Genomic DNA, 23,404 nt, shown 5'->3' on the forward strand with positions numbered 1-23,404 from the left:
AGAGGAGGTAGATATTCCTAGAAAGAGAAAAACTGGCCCAAACCAGCAGCTACATGGAGTGACCAGAAGAATAGAGATTTGACCTTTATTCAGCACATATAATAGGCATGCAGGAAGATAACATAGTCCAAGAAAATAAAGAAGCCAAATTCTCCCAAAGAAGAGAATTAACTATGTAGGCTTAATCCTTGACTACCCAGGAGAAGAAAACTCTACATCCTTGCAATGCAAAGTATGGTTCTAGGACCAAGAACATCAGCATCACTTGCAAGCCAATTAGAAATGCAGAACCTCAGGTCCTACTCCAGACCTACTATACCAAAGTCTGTATTTTAACAATATTTCCTAAATGATCTAACATAAAGTTTGCAAAACCCCAATCTAGATATTCTGCGAATTGCAAGGAGATACTCATGAAACAGAAGTCTCCAATTACAGCTTTAGGCCACACTATTATACCATAGTGATAAGACTATTGGTTACAGATACTGCCAGCGTAGAAAACATGAAAGAATGTATCATTTTATAGAAAGAAACTATGAATCAAAAACTTAAAATCTATAGATAGAGCATTTAACTGAAAGTAAAAGTGAGTTTTAACTGTAGATCGTCCTTGACTTATGATGGTTAGACATGATTTTTTTGCCTTTATGATGGTGTAACAGTGATATGCTTTCAGTAAAAACTGTATTTCAAATTTTGAATTTTGATCTTTTCCTTAGCCAGCAATGCCCTATGACACTCTCTGGTGATGCTGGGCAGAAGGAGTCCCAGTAGCCACCCAATCACAAAGGCAAACAACTGATACACTTAGAACCATTCCGTACACATAGAGCTATTCTGTTTTTCACTTTCAGCACAGTAGTCAATATGGTACGTGAGATATTCAATACTTTATTATAAAATAGGCTTTGTGTTGGATGAGTTTGCCCAACTGTAGGCTAATGTAATTGTTCTGAGTATTACAGGATTTCTCTGGCTTTAGTGCCTGCGGTTCTTGGTCACACTGTTTGGAAGAATGAAGACATAGAGCAGACAGTAAGAGTGGTGGGCAGCAAAGCAAAGGTTAAAGTTTATTTATTTATTTATGATAGTCACACACACACACAGAGGGGCAGAGACACAGGCAGAGGGAGAAGCAGGCTCCATGCACAGGGAGCCCGACGTGGGATCAATCCCAGGTCTCCAGGATCGCACCCTGGGCCAAAGGCAGGCGCCAAACCGCTGCGCCACCCAGGGATCCCGAGGTTAAGGTTTATTGAGCAATAGTACAAAGCTCCCTAAGAGGGAGGGGACCGAGAGGGTTGCCTGTGGAGTTTCTCAGTTTAGGGGTTTTTATGAGCTCCTTTGTGGAACTATCTTAAGCAACCAGGGTGTGCTGAGTCATGCCAATCAGGGCTTTGATCACGTATCCGTCTGCCTATTAGATTAATGTCTACATGCTGATGGTCTTTTTGGCTGACACCTGGTGTCTTATGTCTTAATTGCCCCTTGTCCGTGATAACGACAAATGCCTTGTGGTTAGCTATCTTATTTTAGGATGTTTTACAGAAGTCATTTCTGCAAATGCTGCAAAACAGAATGCTGGTGTGGTCCTGTCTAAGCTGCAAAACAGGATGTTGGTGTTTTATATGAGCTGTTCTGACTCCATATTTTCTTGTTAGGGACCCTGGCCCTGACCACCTGTCTAACTAACTCCTAACATGAGTACGCTTTTTTTTTTTTTAAGGTTTATTTATTTATTTGAGAGAAAGATGGGGAGACCACCAGTGGGAGGAGCAGAAGAGAGAGAATCTGAAGCAGACTCCACCCTGAGTGTGGAACCCGATACAGGGCTCAATCTCATGTCCCCAAGATCACGACCTTGAAATCACGACCTGAGCTGAAACCAAGAGTCAGATTTTGAGTATGTTTATTTATTTTATTTTTTTTTAAAGATTTTATTTATTTATTCATGACACAGAGAGAGAGAGACAGGCAGGCAGAGGGAGAAGCAGACTCCTTGCAGGCAGCCTGACGTGGGACTCGATCCCGGGTCTTCAGGATCACACCCTGGGATGAAGGCGGCACTAAACTGCTGGGCCACCGGGGCTGCCCCTGAGTATGTTTAAAGTAGCCAAGGCTAAGCTATGATATTTACTAAGTTAGGTGTATTAAATGCATTTTTGACTTATGCTATTTTTGAGATGTAACCACATCATAAGTTGAGGAAGATTTATATAGTAGAGGTTTAATTTGATAACCAGTGGTTTGGAGTAGAATCATTAGACTGTGTGATCAGATTCCAAATCCAATTGAGAAGCAAATCCTGCAGTCCTGGTAGTCAATATTATACTGTGCATCTGTTTTATTTCTAAGTTGTTTGAGACATTTATAAGAATTTGATACATTAAATTTGTGATTTTAAGTAATTATTTAGAGAATATAATTAAATAAGTTTATAATCAATGTTTGAATATCTGGAAAATTTTAACTTGTTACATCTGTCATTTGGTTTATCAGTTGTATGAATAGTGTGTAAATGTTTAGGATAACGTTCATCACTTAGTATTTAAAAGGATGCTAAGGGGGGCCTGAGTGATTCAGTTGGTTAAGTGTCTGTCTTTGGCTGAGGTCATGATCCTAAGGTCCTGGGTCCCTCTGTCGAGATTCCCTGTTTAGTGGGGAGTTTGCTTTTCCCTCTCCCTCTGCCCATCCCCCTGCTTATGTTCTCTCAATAAACAAAATCTTTAAAAATAAATAAATAAATGCTAATTTCTTAACGCATCAGTTAGTTTTCTCCTGCAATACTGATGTATAAAATGTAACCCCGAGGTCACTTATTTCATATTTATGGCCTTCAGGCAGTCTGGGTGGCTCTCTTTCAGAGTTGAGTTGAATTCAGACATGCTCCATGTGTTTCTATTGTGGGACCAGTGGGCTACTCAGGGCTTTTCTTAAGGCAGATGGCAGAAGTGCAAGAGAGGAAAGTGGAAACAGGTGATTACTGTAATTCCTTGGCTCAAAACTGACAGGCACTCTTTTCTGTCCACATTCCATTGTCTAAAGCAAGTCACAGGGCCAAGGCCAGTGTCAAAGAGGTAGGGAGGAATGCTCCGCCTACAGTAAACTGTGGCAAAAGAGGGAGGGCAGGGAAATTCTGAGCAAATAATGTAATCACATTAATACACATATTAGATCAAAATATTAGATGTTACACAAAAGCCTCTCATAAATAGAAGACTTTATCTACAACAAAGTTCTGAGTAGTGAATGATTATTATTATGCGGTCAAATGCAATATGATGTGAACTTAACATTATTTGATCTTAGTGTTTTTGAAACAGGATTGCAAAATTACGAATGACACGGAAACTTAAAGGAGATTTATTTTGTTTATTTTGTCTATAATGAGTTGGTCTTGTGGCCTGGCAGGTGGTGGGAAAGATAAAACAAAACCAAACAAACGTGATTTAATCTGGTTTAAAGTGAATTCTGATCCAGTAATTTAAGCCACCTCATTAGGTAATTCTCAGATTTCCCACAGTTTTACTCCTTACTGCTCTTTTATCTAAGAGTTTCTAGGGCCTTTTATATGAGAGTACATGGGGAAGGAGTATAGCTTATTGTATTCTTATAGTATGGGTAGGGAGAGGGATCCCTATGACCTTGTCTTGGTTCTTGATTGTGCACTGGTCAGTTCATCCAAGTTTTGGCTAAAAACTTCAGTAGCTGCTAAAGTTGTCTGTCTTTTCCAGTGCAGAAAGGCCTAATTACCCTTCTTGTTGGCTTGGGCCCATTTCAGCTCTCTTTGGCTGTAGACCTTTTGAAGTCTCCTTCCATCTAGATCCTGGCCAGGCTGAATCCTGAATACTTCTACTGTGGGATCATCTCTCCCATTGCCACAACAGGTCACAAGGTAGGCTGCTGGCTCTCAACAATGTGTCCATGTTACCAAGGTCTGCTTTGGAGTATGAATTAGGTTCTCCCCCCTGACCTCTCCATTTCTCCCATGGACCCCAGCTACCGAATTTCCTCAACATGCTGGGGGACCTCATGTTGAGATGAAGTCACTCAATGTAGCTCTCCCAGAATCCCACATTGGTAAGATGACCACCTTGGAGCATGAGCTTCTCACTGTCCACCTTTCCATTCCTCTGACCCTCTTTTCTTTCTCATGATCCCCTAGACTACCAGAAAAAGGTTTACTCTACTTCTCATCACATTCTTTTTCTACCACCATTCTTTTTCTACCAGTTTCTTGGTATGGTTTTATAGGCAACAGAGGAAAAGTTCTATGATTTGGTTTGCCCAGTCTAGTTTTTAACATGTTAAGTGGAGCCAAAGAAATGTAGAAAATCTCTTTCATCTTGACGGTTTCTTATTGCAAAATACTAGTTTACATGTCAGAAGCTGACTGTTATTCCTTTCATTCATAATTACCATCCTTCCCACAACAGGTACCCAGAGGGATGCTTTTAGCTTGTTAAAGAGAAACTCATGACTAGTCAGAGCAAAAGAGAAGAGCATGTGGATGTTTCAAAGTCCTGCTGTTACACTGACACTTTGTATTTGTCAGGACTCAGGTTGAAAATAATATTTCAGAAAGTCAGATTTGTTTCCACTTTCAGATCTATGATCTTCTTAGGCAAACATAGTAGAGAAGAATCTAGAGTATACAGGACATGAAAGCTGATATTCACTTGTAAAGAGCCACGAACTTTTTATACGTGTGTATTTTGGGGACTAGGAAGGGGGTAGCCAGGAATGATGAGAATTATCTAGTAGGAAAGAAAAATAGTCATCTCAAAATTACCTGTCCGTGTAGGTTAGACAATAGGTATCCTTGTCATATCTGTCACTCACGCTTAATCTCTGATCTAAAGAAGTCTCATTTGTGTTGTCATGATTCCCTGTGCCCTCTCTCTGTGGCCAGGCCCCGGGATAAGCAACTTTGGAACAATGACCCGCTGCTCATTAAGCACTTCAGAAGGAGGTAACACCTCTTCCCTTTGTTGACAGCCCCTGGAAGATTGGGAGCACTATTCCAACAGGAGCCATAAATTGCAGAATTAATGTTGCTTTTGCTCTTTAGGGCTTTTAGGAAATGGAAAACATGTCATACATACCATTTAGCTTCTCAAATCCTATCCAGAGTAGAGTTCTATAGAATTTCTTAGAGGAGATTTCAATACAATCCCCAACTCCACCAGGACTTGCTAAGATCTGGGAAATGAACTGATTTTTCCAATGAGAAAGAAACACTGCATCTACTGCTTCTATTCTATTACTGAGCTGGCACCTAGGCTAACAGAGACACCTTGATAACAAGACACTTTGATAGCATCATGCCCTGTGGAGCGATACTCTAAGAGTTACAAGCTCCTTAGTAGAAGATTTTATCTCTCTCATATATCTCCCTGGGCCTTTAAAACCCTTTAAAAACTCAGAATCTTATTGATGTACACTTTATGGGAGAATCTGGACTCTTGGATTGATAATCCAATCAAGAGAAGAGCTGCGACTATTTTAGAACCATTCTGGGACAAAGGGAGAAACAGCGTTCCAGGGACCCCGCTGCATTTCTCACTAGTCTTTGCAATAGGAACCCAGTTGGCATGAACAGAAGGCCAGTGAGGCTAAAGTTGTAGGTTCAGATCTCTCTGTATCTCTATGATACAGTTACCTTGGCCTTATTTCATGGCCTTAAATGAGCATCCCAACGTCAAGATGTTCCTAGTCATAAGAAAAGCAAAGCAAACGTGATTGGAACCATGTCTCAAAGCTCAGGTCTTAACTAATCCCGTAGACAAATTCTTTACAGTCCTGTGAACCTAAGGGACCCTAACAGTAGAGGGCCTAAGAGTCAGTTTTTGCTGTAAACCTTGTCAAATTCAACCACCATGTACAGCTCACCAATCTTAGAAATTTTGTTATATCTGGGAAGAGGTCTCTCCTGATCTTTAATTCCAGGCACTGAATTTAGGTAGATTCAAAGATGCATGAAGCCACAAGGAGAACCTCAAGGAAATTTAATATTGCTTTTCATGTATAAAACAGTGATCTTCCTCAACTAGATGGGAGTGAGCACCACCCCCAGAAGGGGTATTTAAGAGTCTCTGAGAGAAGATATTAATTTTTCAAGCTTAAATAAGCTATTATTTAATACTATAATACTAGTATATATTATGTACTAATATATATAATACTATTAAATAATACTATAATATGCTTTGGGAACTGGATATTAAGTGAACTTTTCCTGTTATCTTGGAGTTTCAGCAGAAGCTTCAAAGGCCAAAAAGAATACGATACCAAGTGCTCTCATGCCCTAAAGCAAAGGCTAGGCTACTTCAGGATTGCCTTATTCTGCTGCCATCAGCTCATGACCCACTCCCAGACTATTTCAGAGCATGAGAAGCATTAAAGTTAAAGGGGGCTTGGAAAGGGGTGCAGGATGTTATGCATTTCTTTTTCTTGCCTCCAAGAAAGGAAAACACAGAGGGGAGAGACTGAAGCTTCACCTGGAGCTAAGTGAAATAGTTTCAGTGGAGCCATATGTAGCACTTGGCATGTTAGGGTCAGAGGGACACACAGACTGACGCTGGACTCACAGCTGAATAATCTGAAGTTGAGAGGCTGCACCTGGGTCTGACAGGGTAGAAAGTGCTTCAGCAGGTCAAGAGCACCTGCATATTTCCTCTGGGTCAGGGAAGGACCCTGAAGATTAAACCTGGGTGTGGTTTACATTTTTGTCTTGCAAGAGGCTGTGCCCCAAAGGGCCTTCCAACAAGAGCGAGGCAACCATAGCAGGGAGAGGCTGCCAATGACCCTTGAAGTGTAGGCAGGCAGCTGGAGAAGGCATCAAGGGAAGTGGAGATCACTGATTCTGGAGGAAGAAAGGTACAAGGATAAGGCCTGGAGCTTTACCAAGGAGGCCAAAATGGTATCCCAGAGAGAAAGAGCATGCATTTGGAAAGTTGCACACCCAGATACAACTGTATTGGTCACGTGGGACCATTCCTGCCCTTATCCTTCTCTGCACCCCCGGCCCATACCTGTACCATATGGGGTGCTAAATTGCAGCCAGCAGATGTGCGAAAGGATTACCTGAGATAGAGGAAATTGAGGCAGCACCCCTGTGCGTTCTAGTTCTAATTCCACCTGAGCAGAAAGGAGGGACAAGAGACATCTTCAATTAGATAGATGAGAGTTGAGGGTTTCGATATTTCACTGAACTGGGTTACTTAAGACTTGGAAAAAAAAAAAGGAACATCTCTTTATTGCCTGAGAGGGGTTAGAAAAGTTATGAGATATGCTAAAACTTTTATCCAAAGGACAGAAAGGAACAATTAGAGAGGATTTGCAAGGGCAGTGGGGAGAAAAAAAAAACACACACACACACAACTATGCTGTTTTCTGTTTGTTTCCCATGGAGTCTGGATTGTTCAACAAATGTTATAATTTTATATTTGGGGGACACTTGGATAGCTCAGCAGTTGAGTGTCTGCCTTCAGCTCAGGGCGTGGTCCTGGAGTTCCAGGATGGAGTCCCACATTGGGCTCCCTGCATGGAGCCTGCTTCTCCCTCTGCCTATGTCTCTGCCTTCTCTTTGTGTCTCTCATCAATAAATAAAATCTTTTAAAAAAATTTATATTTGGAAAAAATTTTTAAAGATTTTATTTATTTATTTATGAGAGAGAGAGAGAGAGAGAGAGAGAGAGAGAGAAAGTGGGTGGAGCAGCAGAAGGAGAGGGAAAGAGAATCTCAAGCAGATTCCCCACTGAGTGGGAAGCCCATCGTGGGGGCTGGATCTCATGACCCCAAGATCATGACCTGAGCTGAAACCAAGAGTTGGATGCTCAACTGACTAAGCCACCCAGGCTTCCCAATATTTGGAAATTTTAGAAATTGTTTCTCTAAAACAAACTACAGAAAGGATTGAAATACTTGTTTATTAAAGGGAGGCATGATATAGTGAATCACTAAACACTCTCTTTATAGAAAGAGTATATAATACAAATATATAATGTATTTGTTTCCCAAATTGCTTTCTATAATATAGTTGTCACATGTTTAAAACAAAAATGATTCAGTTCTCTGTTGCCAGCATTTGAGGATAACAATAATAATCTGGGATAATTATAATCTGGGAATAATGATCACATACGTATAACTTTTTTGCTTTTTGTAATATGCTCAAGTTAAAGGATATTTCCCATTCAAGCAATTGCTCAAAGGGAAAAAAAAGCATTTTAATTCTTTTTGCATGGTAGAGGGTATTTGCACAGAATTTTACCTTTATTCCAGAAATTTCCTGTAAGTCATTTTAGTTTGCTCTATAACAACCCTGTGAAATCCATCTGTAAAATGATGCTATTAGAGGCACCTGGGTGACTCAGTCCATTAAATATTTGACTCTTGTTCTCGGCTCAGGTCTTGATGTCCAGGTCATGAGTTCAAGCCCTACATGAGGCTCCATGCTGGGTGTGGAACCTACTTAAAAAAATAAAATAATGCTATTAAAAATAAAGAGAAGAGGAGTGGGTGCTCTCATTCATATTTTTCAGATGGAAAGGCTAAAGTTGAGTGAGTTGTCTAGGGCCCACCAGCTGGTTAGTATAAACTCTTTGAAGATGGATACTGGGTCTTAAAAATCATCATAATCCCAGCACATGGTACAATGCTGGATACAGGAGAGGTTCTCAGTAGAGGATGTTGAATGAATAAATGAATGTACACCATAATGACAGAGAAGGCAATGGGACCCAGCTCAGCCAACTTCTGAACTAGTGTTTTTCCTGCTCACCAGGATCTGGGTACACAATTTATACAGAACTTAGAATCAGGGGGATCCCCAGGTGGCTCAGCAGTTTAGCTCCTGCCTTTGGCCCAGGGCGTGGTCTTGGAGTCCCGGGATCGAGTCCCACATCAGGCTCCCTGCATGGAGCCTGCTCCTCCCTCTGCCTGTGTCTCTGCCTCTCTCTCTCTCTCTCTGTCTCATATGAATAAATAAATAAAATCTTTAAAAAAAAAAAAAAAAGAACTTAGAACCAGGGCTGGCTGCAGCCTCTAATGTTGTTCTGTATTTTGGGTGATCAGAGGCTGGTTTTTGGGTGATAGTATACCTGAGGATAAACAGGGCTTGGTAGATGCTGGGGTCATTTATCTAGTTCTGCTGGCTGGAGAGTCAGAACTGAGTAGCCTGAGACTTGGTGGCCCAAGGCTGCTGGCCTGCTCAGAGCAGGTGGGACAGTTTTAGGGAAGTTCATGGGTGTGGAGGGCAGTGGAGCCTGTGAACATGCCTCACTAAATCCCTGCAGAAGGTGAGGTGGTCAGACTTCTTTCATAATTCACTTAGTTCCCTCATTTGGTAAAATCTTATTGAGTATTCACTATATATCGGACTCTGCTTACAAGAAGGGAGAAGGAGCACTATCTGCGATTAGTAAATTTTTCTTTTCCTGGATACCCTGTCATCTCCATTATTTCTGCCCTGCTTTTGGCCAAGGAAGATGGGACTTGAGGCCAGAGGCACTGGTCTTTGTCCCATTTCTGTCACCCACTCCCTGGGTAAGCCACTGTGCCAGATTTCTTTGAATGCCCCCTACTGATTTACTTTCTACTCTCTTCTACCCTCCTCACCCTGGGAGGCTAGCCTGGATGAACTGCCCTAGAAAAGACCCCTGTTCTCTCTGGCTTTGGTTAAATTCAGCAAAAGCAGGGCACTGGCTGAAGATAGGGAGGAGGACAGTGAGGTCAGGGTATTTATTACTCTCGCTCCTTCCATCTCAAGTGACCAAAGCTAAAGCTGGCTGGGTCTTCCTGTCAGGAAGTCCTTCCGATATAGGCCCTCTGGTTTTAGTAACTGCTCCCTATTCTCTCTCCTTCAGACCTCAGATGGTAAAGCTTTTCCACGGATGCTGGCTCTGTTGCTTTTCTTAAGCCCTGGCCACAGGTTTATTACAGACAGAGTATGTCTGCCACACTTGGGAGAGAAGGTAAGTCCTGCTGAGGGCTTGCATGTGAGCTATGGTTAAGATTTGGAGGGCAGCCCAGGTGGCTCAGCGGTTTAGTGCCACCTTCAGCCCAGGACCTGATTCTGGAGACCTGGGATCGAGTCCCACGTCAGGCTCCCTCCCTGCATGGAACCTGCTTCTCCCTCTGCCTGTGCCTCTGCCCCCAGCCCCCTCTGTGTCTATCATGAATAAATAAAATCTTAAAAAAAAAAAAAGATTTGGGGCTAGGGGTAGGCTCTATCATACAAGGGGAAGGACAGGGAAGGGGAGATGAAGGCAACAAAGTGGAGAAAGTAGGCAGCAAGAGAAAGGCCAGAATTAGGCAAAGCCAGCAGAAGTCCATGGTAGCAACCCAAGCCAGGAGTCTTTTAAGAATGAAGTGCCTAGGTTACTTAAGTGTAAGCTCTCCCTGTCTCCCCTGAAATCTTAGGTGGAATATACTTGATCTGGAATATTATATGTGGGCGATTTTGATTTTGATGTTGTGGAAACTAGAGAAGGTGACAGGTTTGACATAAGAGGTAATGTGATGTGTGGTGGGAACTGCTTCAGAGGCCACTAGAGACTGGACCTGAGGGGTCCCGAGGTGGAAAGTCACTGAAATCCTGGAGAGAGCACTGAGTTTCTCTTGGCCAGGAAAGTGGCAGGAGGAGCTGGAAATACCTGCATGCAAAAATGAAGGGTTTAAATAAGATTATTTCTAAATTGATGACAGATAGACAAAGAGACAGAGAGGGAGTTGGGGGCAAGAAAGAGAGTGCACTTGTGAAGCCTAAGATGACTGTAAGTCTTGATTGCCTGAATGAACCCCAGTTTAAATAATAAATTACACAGGCATCCAATTAAGGCCCTCCATGTGCCAGGGTCTGCATATTCAATGGAGAGATTAAGTAACAGAATGTTTTCTCTGTATTTCTATATGACCCTTACCACAAAATGCTACCAGGTAAGTATTGTTCTTTCCGTATGACACATTTCAAAAATGAGGCTTGGAGTTGTTAAATAATTTCCTTAAATTTGCACTGCTGGTAAATGGCAGAGCCAAGATTCAAGTTCATACCTATTTCATTCTATAGTTTTTAAAAGGCTTTTATTTATTTATTTGAGAGAGAGTAGGAGAGAGGGAGAATGAGCGGGGCAGAAGCAGAGAGAGAAGTGGACTCCCTGCTGAGCAGGGAGCCTGAAGCCATATGGAGCTTGGACCCCAGAACCCTGGGATCATGACTTGAGCTGAAAGCAGACACCTACCCGACTCAGCCACCCAGGCACACCCATACCTGTCTCACTCTAAAGCTCATCTTCTTTTCACTCTTTTTTCATCCTAATGTATGAGGGAATTTGGGGTTATATGACAATATGATGTGATTGGGTACTGGTTATTGCCTCATATCCTTTACATAGAGAGCTTTGGAATTCTCTTAATTCCCATGAAATGGTTTCAGCTTAGAACCAAATGGATTATGGCTTGAATTAATTAGAAGATGGGTAAGTAACAGATTATCTGACTAACAATAGGAGTCTTTTATCTAACATGAAAAGAAATTTAGAAGTGGAAGGTCTCAGAAGCTTAAGGATACTTGAGCTCTTGGTCAGTTAGGCTGCATTTCTCTTGGCTTTCTTCTCATGGTCACATGATAGCTGCCACTATTCAAAATGTTCTGCCCTCATCTGACAACACTAGCAAAAGGAAAGGGTTTTCTTCTCATATGAATTTCTCTTTTATCAGGGAAGAACAACTTTTTACTATCTCCCAGCTGATTTTTCCTTAAAATTAATTGACCCCCCTGTTGTGTCATACTCTCATCCTTAAGCCAATGTAAATGAAGGGAAATGGAAATACCATGATTGGCTTTGGCTGCTTATGATTCATTCCTGGAGACAGAGTCAACCTTCCCTGAGCATATTGCTATCTGATACTTGGACAAATTTGACATTCTAGTAGTGATGGAGACGGGAAGAAAAAGCACTTGGATCTACAATGCCTGTTATAGGATCCTATGCCAAAGATTCATAACGGTGGATCTGTGTGAGCAAGGCTACTCTGATGAGTCACTGTTCTTATGTGTTGGAGAAGATCCTCCTTAATAGCTAAGGCTCCTCTCTCATCCCTGCCCCATGGATTAATGCAATAAATTGGATTCAAATTTCTGAGTTTGCACTTGTGAGAAATAACTGCCATTCGTTGGTACATGGTGTTTTAACATAAAGCATACTATTGTTCCAAATTCCCACTCTTTGCTTCAAATGTTTTTGAGAAAGAACAATGAGTCATTTTTCACAGGATTGGAAATCTGAGTACTTTCCTTTGGAAAAGCACACAAATATATGATAAAATTAGCAAGCATCCTCATCATCATGTTTTGTGTTCCCAGTATAATAGTAACACAGATTGATATAATTACAACAGTGATGATGATGATGATGATGATGATATGTACCATTTATTGAATGGTGCCAGCCACTGGGCTGAGAATATTTATACACGGATGCATTTTTTAAATTTCACAATAATTACATGAGATAGTGTTGAATATATCTCATTTTACAGACAACAGAACTAAGAATTTGGGAGGTTATAGGGCTTGCCCAATTTCACACAGCTGGGAGATAGGCTCTGTATCTTATCTGCTGACTCTACTGAGCCCGCTTAATGACTATGGAGTGTTGCTTTCATTAAGCTCATGACATCATCTGCTAAAGATGAAGAACCAGAGTGGGGAAAGGCAGTAGGAAGACAGATGTTTTATAATGGCTGAAACTGACTGAAACTTAGGAGGAATTCAAAATTCATTTGTAAGGAGAAACTCCTTTTTTTGTTTGTTTGTTTTTATTTAAATTCCAGTTAGTTGGGGCACCTGGATGGCTCAGTGGCTAAACCCTCAGGTCATAATCCCAGAGTCCTGGGATTGAGTACTGCATCAGGCTCCCTGCTCAGCAACAAGTCTGCTTCTCCCTCTGCCTGTGTCTCTACCTCTCTGTGTCTCTCATGAATAAATAAGTGAAATCTTTTTTAAAAAATAATAAATTCCAATTAGTTAACACACACCGTAATATTAGTTTCAGGTGAACAATATAGTGATTCAATTATTCCATGGATGTTAGAATCCATGGATGGAAGTTGACCAGCTCAAGATAGAAGTGACCCCGGAAAGAATGCTAGTTTCCAAATGTTGTGACGAAGTAAGGGATTATGTGGAAGAAAGATCTGGGGAAGATCCACCAGTAAAGGGTATCCAGGAGGAAAAAAATCCCTTCAATGAGCTCAAAGGAAGTTGTGTGATTTCATAAGAAAAAAAGATTCCTTGGAATATCTTGAGCTTTAATGACAGTACTAATTTTTGGTCATCTGTAATAATACTATTAAGCATGTATGTAATCTTTAAATTTATAAACTTTTTTATATGCTTTCCTCTAAGATTTTATGGTTTCAGGTCAGGTCTCACATTTAGATCCTTAATCTTAATTTATTTTTGTGTCTGGAGTAAGAAGGTGGTCCAGTTTCATTCTTTTGCATGTTGCTGTCCAGTTTGCTCAACATTATTTGTTGAAGAGACTTTTTTTTTCCCCTGCATTGGGTATCCTTTCCTGCTTTGCAAAGATTAGTTGACCATATAGCTGTGGATCAATTTCTGGGTTCCCTATTCTGTTCCATTGATCTATGCATAAGAAGACAATTCTTGAACTACAGTTTAAGAGAAGCAGTATTGTATTTTCAAGGTTACCTGGAATCAACCCCAAGCTTTACTGTTTACTAGTTGCAAATTATTTCTGCTGCTACTGCCTTATTATCTTCATGTGTAAATAGGGTTAATATTGCTATCATCTTCACAGAGCCTCAGGGAAGATTAAATGAGTTAATGGATAGAAAGCCCTTAAAACAGTGGCTGAAATTTAATGGTTCATTGAGAGGATGTAGAAATAATGTGGGTTTCAATCAGATGGGTTTGGGTTTGAATCCTGCCTCTGCTCGTTAAATATCTGTATGATCTGAGCCAAAATTCTAGACTCTCTGTGCCTATATATGCTTGTGTTAATAAATGGGTTTTAAGAATAAGACCTGCTTGTAACATTATGTCTACAACATTTCTTCTTCCTCTATACTCATTTCTTCCTATTTTGATAGGTCTGGTTGATAACAAGGGATTAGTAAAATCAGGTTGATGCTGCTTTGAGTATAGTTGCTCAGACTCTTCTGCCCTAAAGATAACTAGATCTGAGTGTAGTATTTGAAATTAACGTCTGGCCAAAGGAGTGCCACACTTAAAATGTGGTTTTAAGAACTAAAGGAAGAGGGAATGTTAGGAAAGATAACAGTTATCCACTAAGTATTTTGTCTTCTGAATATCTCAGCAAAGGAATCTGGATATTAAGTAGGAGGCAAAGATGCATGCCTCCTTGCCGTTGCTACTTATAATAAAAATCTTGAAGGAGAATGGCTACTGCTATGGTAGATTGGGCAATCTTCTGAGGGTCCCAATTCTTTCTTCTTCCAAAATTATTCCTCCTCTCTCTTCAATAGATATATAAGAGATGATTACTCAAAGTAAAGGAAAACACTAATTGAAGAAGTTATATGCACCCCTATGTTTAATGCAGCATCATTTACAATAGCCAAGGTATAGGAGTAACTCAAGTGTTCATGAATAGATGAATGGATAAAGGTATGGCATACACACACACACACACACACAAAATAGAATATAACTAATCATAAAAAAGAATGAGATATTGCCATTTGCACAACATGGATGGTCCTAGAGGATATTACGTTAAGTGAAATAAGTCAGAGAAATAAAAATGCCATGATTTCACTTACATGTGGAATCTAAAAAACAAAACAAATGAACAAACACAGGCTCTTAAATACAGAGAATAAACTGGTGATTGTCAGAGGGGTGAGGAATGGACAAAATAAATAAAAGGGATTAAGAAGTACAAACTTCCAGTTATAAAATAGATAAGTTACAGAGATGAAAAGTAAACCAAAGGAAATAAAGCCAATAACATTGTAATAATGTTGTATGGTGACTACACATTTCGTGGTGAGCATTGGGTAATGTATAGAATTGTTGAATTAGGAGGGCGCTGGCGGCGAGATGAAGCCGGCGGCGGACGAGATGTTCCCCGAGGGCCCCGGGCCCTACGTGGACCTGGACGAGGCAGGAGGTAGCACAGGGCTCCTGATGGACTTGGCAGCCAACGAGAAGGCAGTTCACGCAGACTTTTTCAATGATTTTGAAGATCTGTTTGATGATGATGACATCCAGTGAGACGCCATCCAGGAGCACGTGTGCTCATGCCTGCCCTGTACTGCACTGTACTGCTGTGGTGGAGCTCCGCAGAGGACAATTCCAGATGGCTCTAAAGAACTTGTGGACATTACTTAAAATTAGGAGGTGGTTACCAAGAAAGAGAAGGATGGTTTTAAATATCTGCATGAGGCCTGCTGATCTCTGAATGTGACCAACTTTTGTCTTTCAGTTAAAAGAAAAAGTGATGCAAAAATAAAATAAAAAGAATTGGTGAGTTATATATTGCACACCTAAAGCTAATATAACATTGAAGGTTAATGATACTTCAATAAAAAAAGAAAAGAGTATGTGATTTCTTTAGGGCTCCATTCTTAGCCAGATGCTACAGAAGAGGGAAATCTGGACAAATGAATTCACTCAAGAGTATTTGTGATCTCTATAACTGCAATATATAGTGAGTAACCAGAACTACAATTTACGAAATAAGATAAATAAATGGATTTCTAACCAGAGGTTAGGCTGGTAGGAGACTTTCTAAGGCTCCCCACATCTCACATAGTCTGCTTCTCTCCCAGAAGCTCCAATAGACTAAGTTTTGTATATGCATTAGGGTATGCCCGAGCAAGCTGAGTGCAAGGTACCTCCATGGGGGTACAGAGATTCACTTCCTTTGGTTTTATGTCTTCATTTGGGACAGGGTCTTTTCCTTAGACACATTTAATAGCATGAGACCAAAATAATATCTTTTAATGTGAATAATATGAACAGTTACAACTATGATCTTATCTTACAATTGCTTTTTTCTGTTTGCTAAGGTTAGGCCTACTCAATCCTAAAGGTAGAAAGTTATTATTTTGTGAAATTTTTACTTTTGGACCCAAACTCCAAATAATTCAGGCCAGAAGATAAAGTTCTTTCTTGAACTTACTCAAGCTGTTGCCCAAATGTCTACTTCCCTTTGAGTTTTATGGAAACGAATGAAAAATATTTCCCCTTTGGTAAGTATTAGGAGTTCAGATGAGGGCATATAGAAATCATGATTTGCTGGCCCACCATTCTGCCTTCTGGGATAAAATGATAATCAATTTTAAAGCCTAAGCCTTTTTACAATGGAACTGACAGGCCAAAAGCAATTTTCAGTTTTTCACAAGGACTCAAGAAGTAGAACTCCCTACCAGCCTATTAAGCATTTCTTGGCAGGGCCTTGCTAGATATGCCTGAGAGCTCTTGGCAGAAGCTATAATGGAATCATTCTTTTTCCCTTTATCACTCCAGCAATTCACGGTTGATTTATAGTACTTTCTGAGAAAGGCAATTCCCAGTCCTAAGGGGCATCAAAATGAAAAGCACACCAAATGAAATGTTTAATTTCATCAACCCAAGGATTAAGTAAAAAGTCTTTTTCTCCTTAGGGCAATAGCAAAATAATAGCAAAATAACATTCTGTTAGAGAGACTTGCTTACACAAACACATAAAATAAACTCCTGGCATAGATTATGTGTCGTTTAAACTTGTAGCAGAGGAAAACATGGGAACATAAACCTGTTCAATTCCTTCCTTATGGGACCACATGCATTTTTTTTTTCCTGTAATAAAGAGATCCTTCAATGTCAATATAATAAAAGTTTATTTTTTTCTTTTTAAAATTAATAGGAATAGGCTATTTTAAGAGCAGTTTTAGGTTTCAAAAAATCAAGCAGAAAGTAGAGAGTTCTTATATACTTCCCTTCCTCCTTACCACCTCCCCCCTCCTCATAGTTTCTCCTATTATTAATATCTTGCATTAGTGTGGCACATTTATTACAGTTAATGAACCAGTATTAATCTATTACTGTTAAAGTCCATAGTTTACATTAGGGTTCACTCTTTGTTTTGTACATTCTATGGATTGAACAAATGTATAATGACATGTAACCACCATTACAGTATCATACAGAATAGTTTCACTGTCCTAAAGATCCTCGTTCTACACCTATTCATTCTTCCCTCCCCATTAACCCTTGGCAACTACTAAACTTTTTCTGTCTCCATAGTTTTACCTTTTCCAGAATGTCATATAGTTGGAAATATAAAGTATGTAGCCTTTTCAGATCAGTTTCTTTCACTTAGCAATATGCATTTAAGGTTTATCCATGTTTTTGTGACTTGACAATTTATTTATTTATTTTATTTTGTAAGATTTTATTTTACACCCAACATGGGGCTCAAACTCACAACCCTGAGATCAAGAGTTGCAAGCTTGGGATGCCTGGGTGGCTCAGCTGTTGAGTATCCATCCGCCTTCCGCTCAGGGCATGATCCTGGAGATCTAGGATCAAATCCTGCATCAGGCTCCCTGCATGGAGCCTGCTTCTCCCTCTGCCTGTGTCTCTGCCTTTCTCTGTGTGTCTCTCATGAATAAATAAAATCTTAAAAAAAAAGAAAAGAGTTGCATGCTTTACTGACTGAGCCAGCCAATCACCTCGTTTATTTTTATTTCTGAATAATATTTTGAAGTATGAATATATAATAGTTTGTTTATCCATTCATCTACTAAAGAACATCCTGGTTGCTTGCTTTTGAGTTTTGGCAAATGTGAATAAAGCTGCTGTCAACATTTGCACATGGATTTTTTTGCGGACATAAGTTTTCAACTCACTTGGGTAAATACCAAGGAGTATGAGTGCTTGGTCACACATATGTTTAGTTTTATAAGGAATGTCAAACTGTAACATTTCACATTCCCACCAACAATGAGAGTTCCTGTTGCTCTACATACTTGCTGTAATTGATGTTGTTACTGTTTCAGATTTCAGCCATTCCAACAGGTACATAGTGACATCTCACTGTTGTTTTAATTTGTTTACATGCATTTTAAAGTGTCTCAAAACACTTTGGTAACTTCTGATCTGTTTTTTTTTTTTTTTTTTTTAATGACAGACACACACACGGAGAGAGAGAGAGAGAGAAAGAGGCAGAGACACAGGCAGAGGGACAAGCAGACTCCATGCAGGGAGCCCATTGCGGGACTCGGTCCCCGGACTCCAGTATCGTGCTCTGGGCCAAAGGCAGGTGTCAAATCGCTGAGCCACCTTCTTAACCAAGAGTTTACAGATCAGATTGAGACTTTTGTGTGATTGTGTGTAAAATTGTGTGTGATTTTTTTTTGAAATATGAGACTTATTTTTATTGTTAGATTTTAAGAGAAGTTTATCAACCACAAAGACAGAGTCTTCATTTTAGAGCATTTTATTATTATTATTATTTTATTATTATTATTATTATTATTATTATTATTATTAAAGCTAATTAACTCTTAGAGTATTGCTCAGATTCCAGGCTTTTTAAAAGATTAGATTATGGACGATTATGTTCATGATCATTCAACACATTTTAGAGCATCTTTAATGTGACAAACATACATTTTTTTGCATTTAAATGCTTTATTCTAATTATTAATGTTCTCTTTTGCAAAAGGTACAGTTAGATCCAGAGCATCTTGAGTGCTTTTGTGGAGAAGGGTCCATGGTCACAGTTCTCCAATCCTGAGATTTTCCAAGAGAGGAAGAACTATTCGTTGTAACATAGAAGGAGGCTTCTGTTATGTAGAAGAAAAACTGACCAAGTGTCCTCTCCTACATGGCTGCCATATCAGTCAGGTTCTCCCTGCAACTCTTCTAATCCTCCTCTCTCTTATGCCCTGCTCCATTCTCTTCAGGTTCTTTGTCCAGCCCCCAATCTCAGGCCATGTTGAGCTAGAGATAGCTCAAAAACTTATGATCTCTTAAGAAATTCAGGCTGGTATAATTCAGGTTATCACTAATCATAGGGGAAGATTCCAAACTGCTCTGTCATTTTGAAGATTAACTCTGGGTGCTGAGTCCTGCTTGTGCCAGTAGATGTCATTGTAGTGTAGGCCAACTAACTGATGAGTTAGCTTTTTTTTTTTTTTTTGTCTTGATGCATTATGTATATACATATTAAAAAAGCATCATGTGGATTTTTTGTCTTACATACAGAGCTGTCACAAGTATAAAGTTGTGGTTATTTTGAAAGTTAAAGGAGATTTTTTTTGTTAAGATTTTATTTATTTATTCATGAGAGACATACAGAGAGAGGCAGAGACACAAGCAGAGAGAGAAGCAAGTTCCTTGTGGGAGCCTGATGTGGGACTAGATACCAGGACCCAGGGATCACGCACTGCGCTGAAGGCAGACACTCAAACACTGAGCCACTCAGGCATCCCAGTTAGTGGAGATTTTGAAGCCTAAATAAAAGATTATTTTTGCAGAGGGAATATGTATACCAACAATGTAATTTCTTTTTTTTTAAGATTTTATTTATTCATGAGAGATGCAGAGAGAGAGAGAGAGAGGCAGAGACATAGGCAGAGGGAGAAATGGCTCCCTGTGGGAAGCCTGATGTGGGACTCAATCCCAGGACCCCAGGATCATGACCTAGGTTGAGCCAAATGCAGGTGCTCAAACACTGAGCCACTCAGGTGCCCTCAACAATATACTTTCTAATATATGTGTATTATTATAAAAAAATATATGCGTAGTTGGAAAGTTGAGCTTGTTAAGCTTTCAACATAATCTTCAGGTTTATTACAGCCTTCATGTAAAGAAAATTCAATAATAACTATTACTTACATTTAATAACATTTGGCTTTTCTCCTATAAAATCTGAAGGCAAATTAAATGCTTCTAGTTGCAGTGAAAGATTTAAATTTTAGTGTTTATGACATACATTTTGTTTCCAACAGTATTCTATTGTAAAATAAGAGCTTTGTACAAGGAAAAGCTGAACTAAAAAATCAAAAGCCTCATTTTCATTTTTAAAGTACTCATTAATTTATTAAATAAATTATGCTAATGTCCAAGATTTTCCAAGCTTTTTGTGAGCATTGCAAATGCAAAGGTGAATAAATTATATACCCTGCCCATAAGGAGATTTTTTTCTGATGAAAGTGATTTTTGTTTTTGTCTTTGGAAAGAAGAATTAGATTAGCAATTACATAGACCCAGCCTCAATCTGATTTAACATGTGTTTTAGCTAGTAAACCAGTAAGAAATTAATGAGGTACACTAATATACAATTGTGCTGAGGCTTAGAATTTTTCTTTAATACAAAGGGCTTAGGGTTCTGGAGCCAGTTACTAAACCAATGAGTATGTCTAGTTTATTGCTTGGCATCCATATCCTAAAAGAGGTCTTGCTAATGCACACTCTTTTTCATATAGGAAGTCACCTTGAAGAGACTGCTTTGTTTTAAAATGCTCATCAAGTAAGTGGGTGAAAATTGAAAAGCTGTCTAATTTGTAGTGGGAAGGTTGACATAAGAAATTCATTTTGTGAGCTCAGCATTGCCCGGATACTGAAACCAGACAAAAATTGCAAGAAAATGAAAACTAACAACCAATATCCTGCATAAACATAGATCCAAAAATCCCCAACAAAGTATTAGCAAATAAAATCTTTAAAATAAAATTTTTTTTAAAAAGATTTTCTTTATTTATTCATGACAGACACAGAGAGTGAGAAGCAGAGACACAGGCAGAGGGAGAAGCAGGCTCCATGCAGGGAGCCCAACGTGGGACTTGATCCAGATCTCCAGAATCACACCCTGGGCTGCAGGCGGCGCTAAACTGCTGGGCCACCGGGGCTGCCCAGCAAATCAAATCTTAGGCAAAAAATATAATACATCCTGAGCAAGGGAAGGCAAGGTGGCTCAATATTGAAACTGAATCACTGCAATTCATCATATCAATAGACTAAAGAAGGAAACCTGTTTGATAATCTCAATAGAAGCCAAAAAAGCATTTAACAAAATTCAGTATTTATTCATGGTGAAAATTCTAAGTAAAGGAGAAATGGAAAGAAACTTCCTCAATTTAATAAGAACATCTATGAAAAACTTCACAGACATCATACTTAATGATGAAAGACTGCTTTCCCTTAAGATCAGGGACAAAGGAGAACTGGATACTCTTACCACTGCTATTTAATACTTCACTGGAGGTAGTAGCCAGTGCAATAAGGAAGAGAAAAAAAATGCAAAGAGATTAAAAAGGAAGAAATAAAACTGTCTCTATTTACAGATGATATGATTGTCTAGAGAAAAAAACCCCTAGAATCTAGAAAATGGCTACTGGAACTAATAAGTGAATTTAGCAAGCTTGCAGAATATATGATCAATACCCAAAAATCAATGATATTTCTATATATTAGCAATGAACAATTGAAGTTAAAATAAAAAATCACTTAACAATAGGACTGAAATAATTAAATACTTATGTATAAATCTAACAAAATATGGGTAAGATTTGTATGCCGAAAATTATAAAATATTGATGATAGAATAAAGATCTTTATAGAAAGAAGTATCTGTGTTCATGGATTGAAAGACTCAAGATTGTTAAGATGATAATCATTCCCAAGTTGATTATTGATCCAGCACAATCCTAATAAAAATTCCAGCAGTGTTGTTTTTTTTTGTTTGTTTGTTTTTGTTTTGTTTTTTGTTTTTTTAGGAAGTAAGGTAGGGGAAGGGCAGAGGGAGAATGAGAGAGAGAATCTTAAGCAGGCTCCATGCCAAGCACAGAGGCTGATGCAGGGCTTGATCTTACAACACTGAGATCATGACCTGAGCTGAAATTAACTGAGTTAACTGATTGAGTCGCCCAGGCACCCTCGGCAAACCTTTTCTTTTATAGAAAGTGGCAAGTAAATCCTAAACATAAATGGAAGAGCAAAGGATAGACAAACAATTCTGCAAAATAATGGCTAAAACAAAGGAATAGTCAAAACAATTCTGAAAAAAGAAAAAATTTGGAGGAATCACACTACTACCTGATTTCAAAACTTACCATAATCCAATTAAAAAATGGGCAGAAGACATAACAGACATTTTTCCAAAGAAGACATCCAGATGGCTAACAGATACATGAAAAGATGCTCAACATCACTCATCATCAGGAACATATAAATTAAAACTATAATGAGATATCACCTCACACCTATCAGAATGGTTAAATTAACAACACAGGAAACAATAGATTTTGGCAAGGATGTGGAGAAAGGGGAACCCTCTTGCACTGTTGGAGGGGATGCAAACTGGTGCAGCCCCTCTGGAAAACAGTATGGAGGTTCCTCAAAATTTAAAAATAGAAGTACCCTATGATCCAGCAATTGCACTACTAGGTATTTACCCAAAGTATACAAAAATAATGGTTCAAAGGGATATATGCAACCTGATGTTTATAGCAGCCTTATCAACAACAGCTAAATTATGGAAAGAGCCCAAGTGTCCATTGACTGATGAAAAAAATATATATAATGGATATTATTCAGCTATAAAAAAGAATGAAATTTTGTCATTTGCAATGATATGGATGAGACTAAGAGTATTATGCTAAGTGAAATAAATGAATGAAAGAAAGACAAATACTATGTGATTTCACTCATATGTGGAATCTAAGAAATGTATCAGATGAATATAGGGGTAAAAAAAAAAGAGAGAGGCAAACCATAAAACAGACTGTTAACTATATAGAACAAACTGATGATTGCTGGAAGAGATGGGTGGGGAGATGGGTTAAATGATTGATGGATATTAAGGAGGGTACATGTTGTGTTGAGAACTGGCTGTTGTATGTAAGTGATGAATCACGACATTCTATACCTGAAACTAGTATTATACTGTGTATTAACTAATTGGAATTTAAATAAAAATTTTAAAGAAAAAGAAAAAACAAAAACCCAGAAAAAACCCTTACAGGCCACAGTAATTGAGATAGTGTGGTATCGGGGCACTGGGGTGGCTCAGTTGTTGAACATTTTACTCTTGATTTCAGCTCAGGTTGTGATCTCAGGGTGTTGAGATCAAGTGCCACATTAGGCTCCACACTCAGTGCGGGTTTGCTTGGGATTCTCTCTCTCCCTCTAACCCTTCCACCACTCATACTCTCTCTTTCTCTCTCTCTCTCTAAAATAAATGAACAAAACTTAAAAAAAAAAATAATTGCAATGGAAGCAAAAATAATCATTAAAAAAAGAGTGTGGTATTGATAAAAGGATAGATGCTGATTAATGAAACAGACTAGACAAAAATTGTCAAACTATACCCTCAAGCCCTAATCTAGCTCGTTGCCTATTTTGAAATATAGTCAGGTT

The 23,404-nt window shown here is 39.1% G+C and overlaps 1 long non-coding RNA gene and 1 pseudogene across 1 annotated transcript; both read left to right on the plus strand.

The window, feature by feature from the left end:
- The first annotated feature begins 1,734 nt into the window (after positions 1-1,734).
- Positions 1,735-21,776, plus strand: LOC140609485 (uncharacterized). The gene is made up of 6 exons (XR_012011309.1): positions 1,735-1,906; positions 3,785-3,898; positions 9,873-9,980; positions 18,708-18,889; positions 20,473-20,516; positions 20,758-21,776. It is a non-coding gene; the product is annotated as an uncharacterized lncRNA (long non-coding RNA).
- Positions 15,050-15,514, plus strand: LOC140609484 (COP9 signalosome complex subunit 9 pseudogene; annotated as a pseudogene).
- Positions 21,777-23,404: the final 1,628 nt, after the last annotated feature.

Source organism: Canis lupus, chromosome 18 (assembly GCF_048164855.1).
Source record: "Canis lupus baileyi chromosome 18, mCanLup2.hap1, whole genome shotgun sequence".
Taxonomy (NCBI): Eukaryota; Metazoa; Chordata; class Mammalia; order Carnivora; family Canidae; genus Canis; species Canis lupus.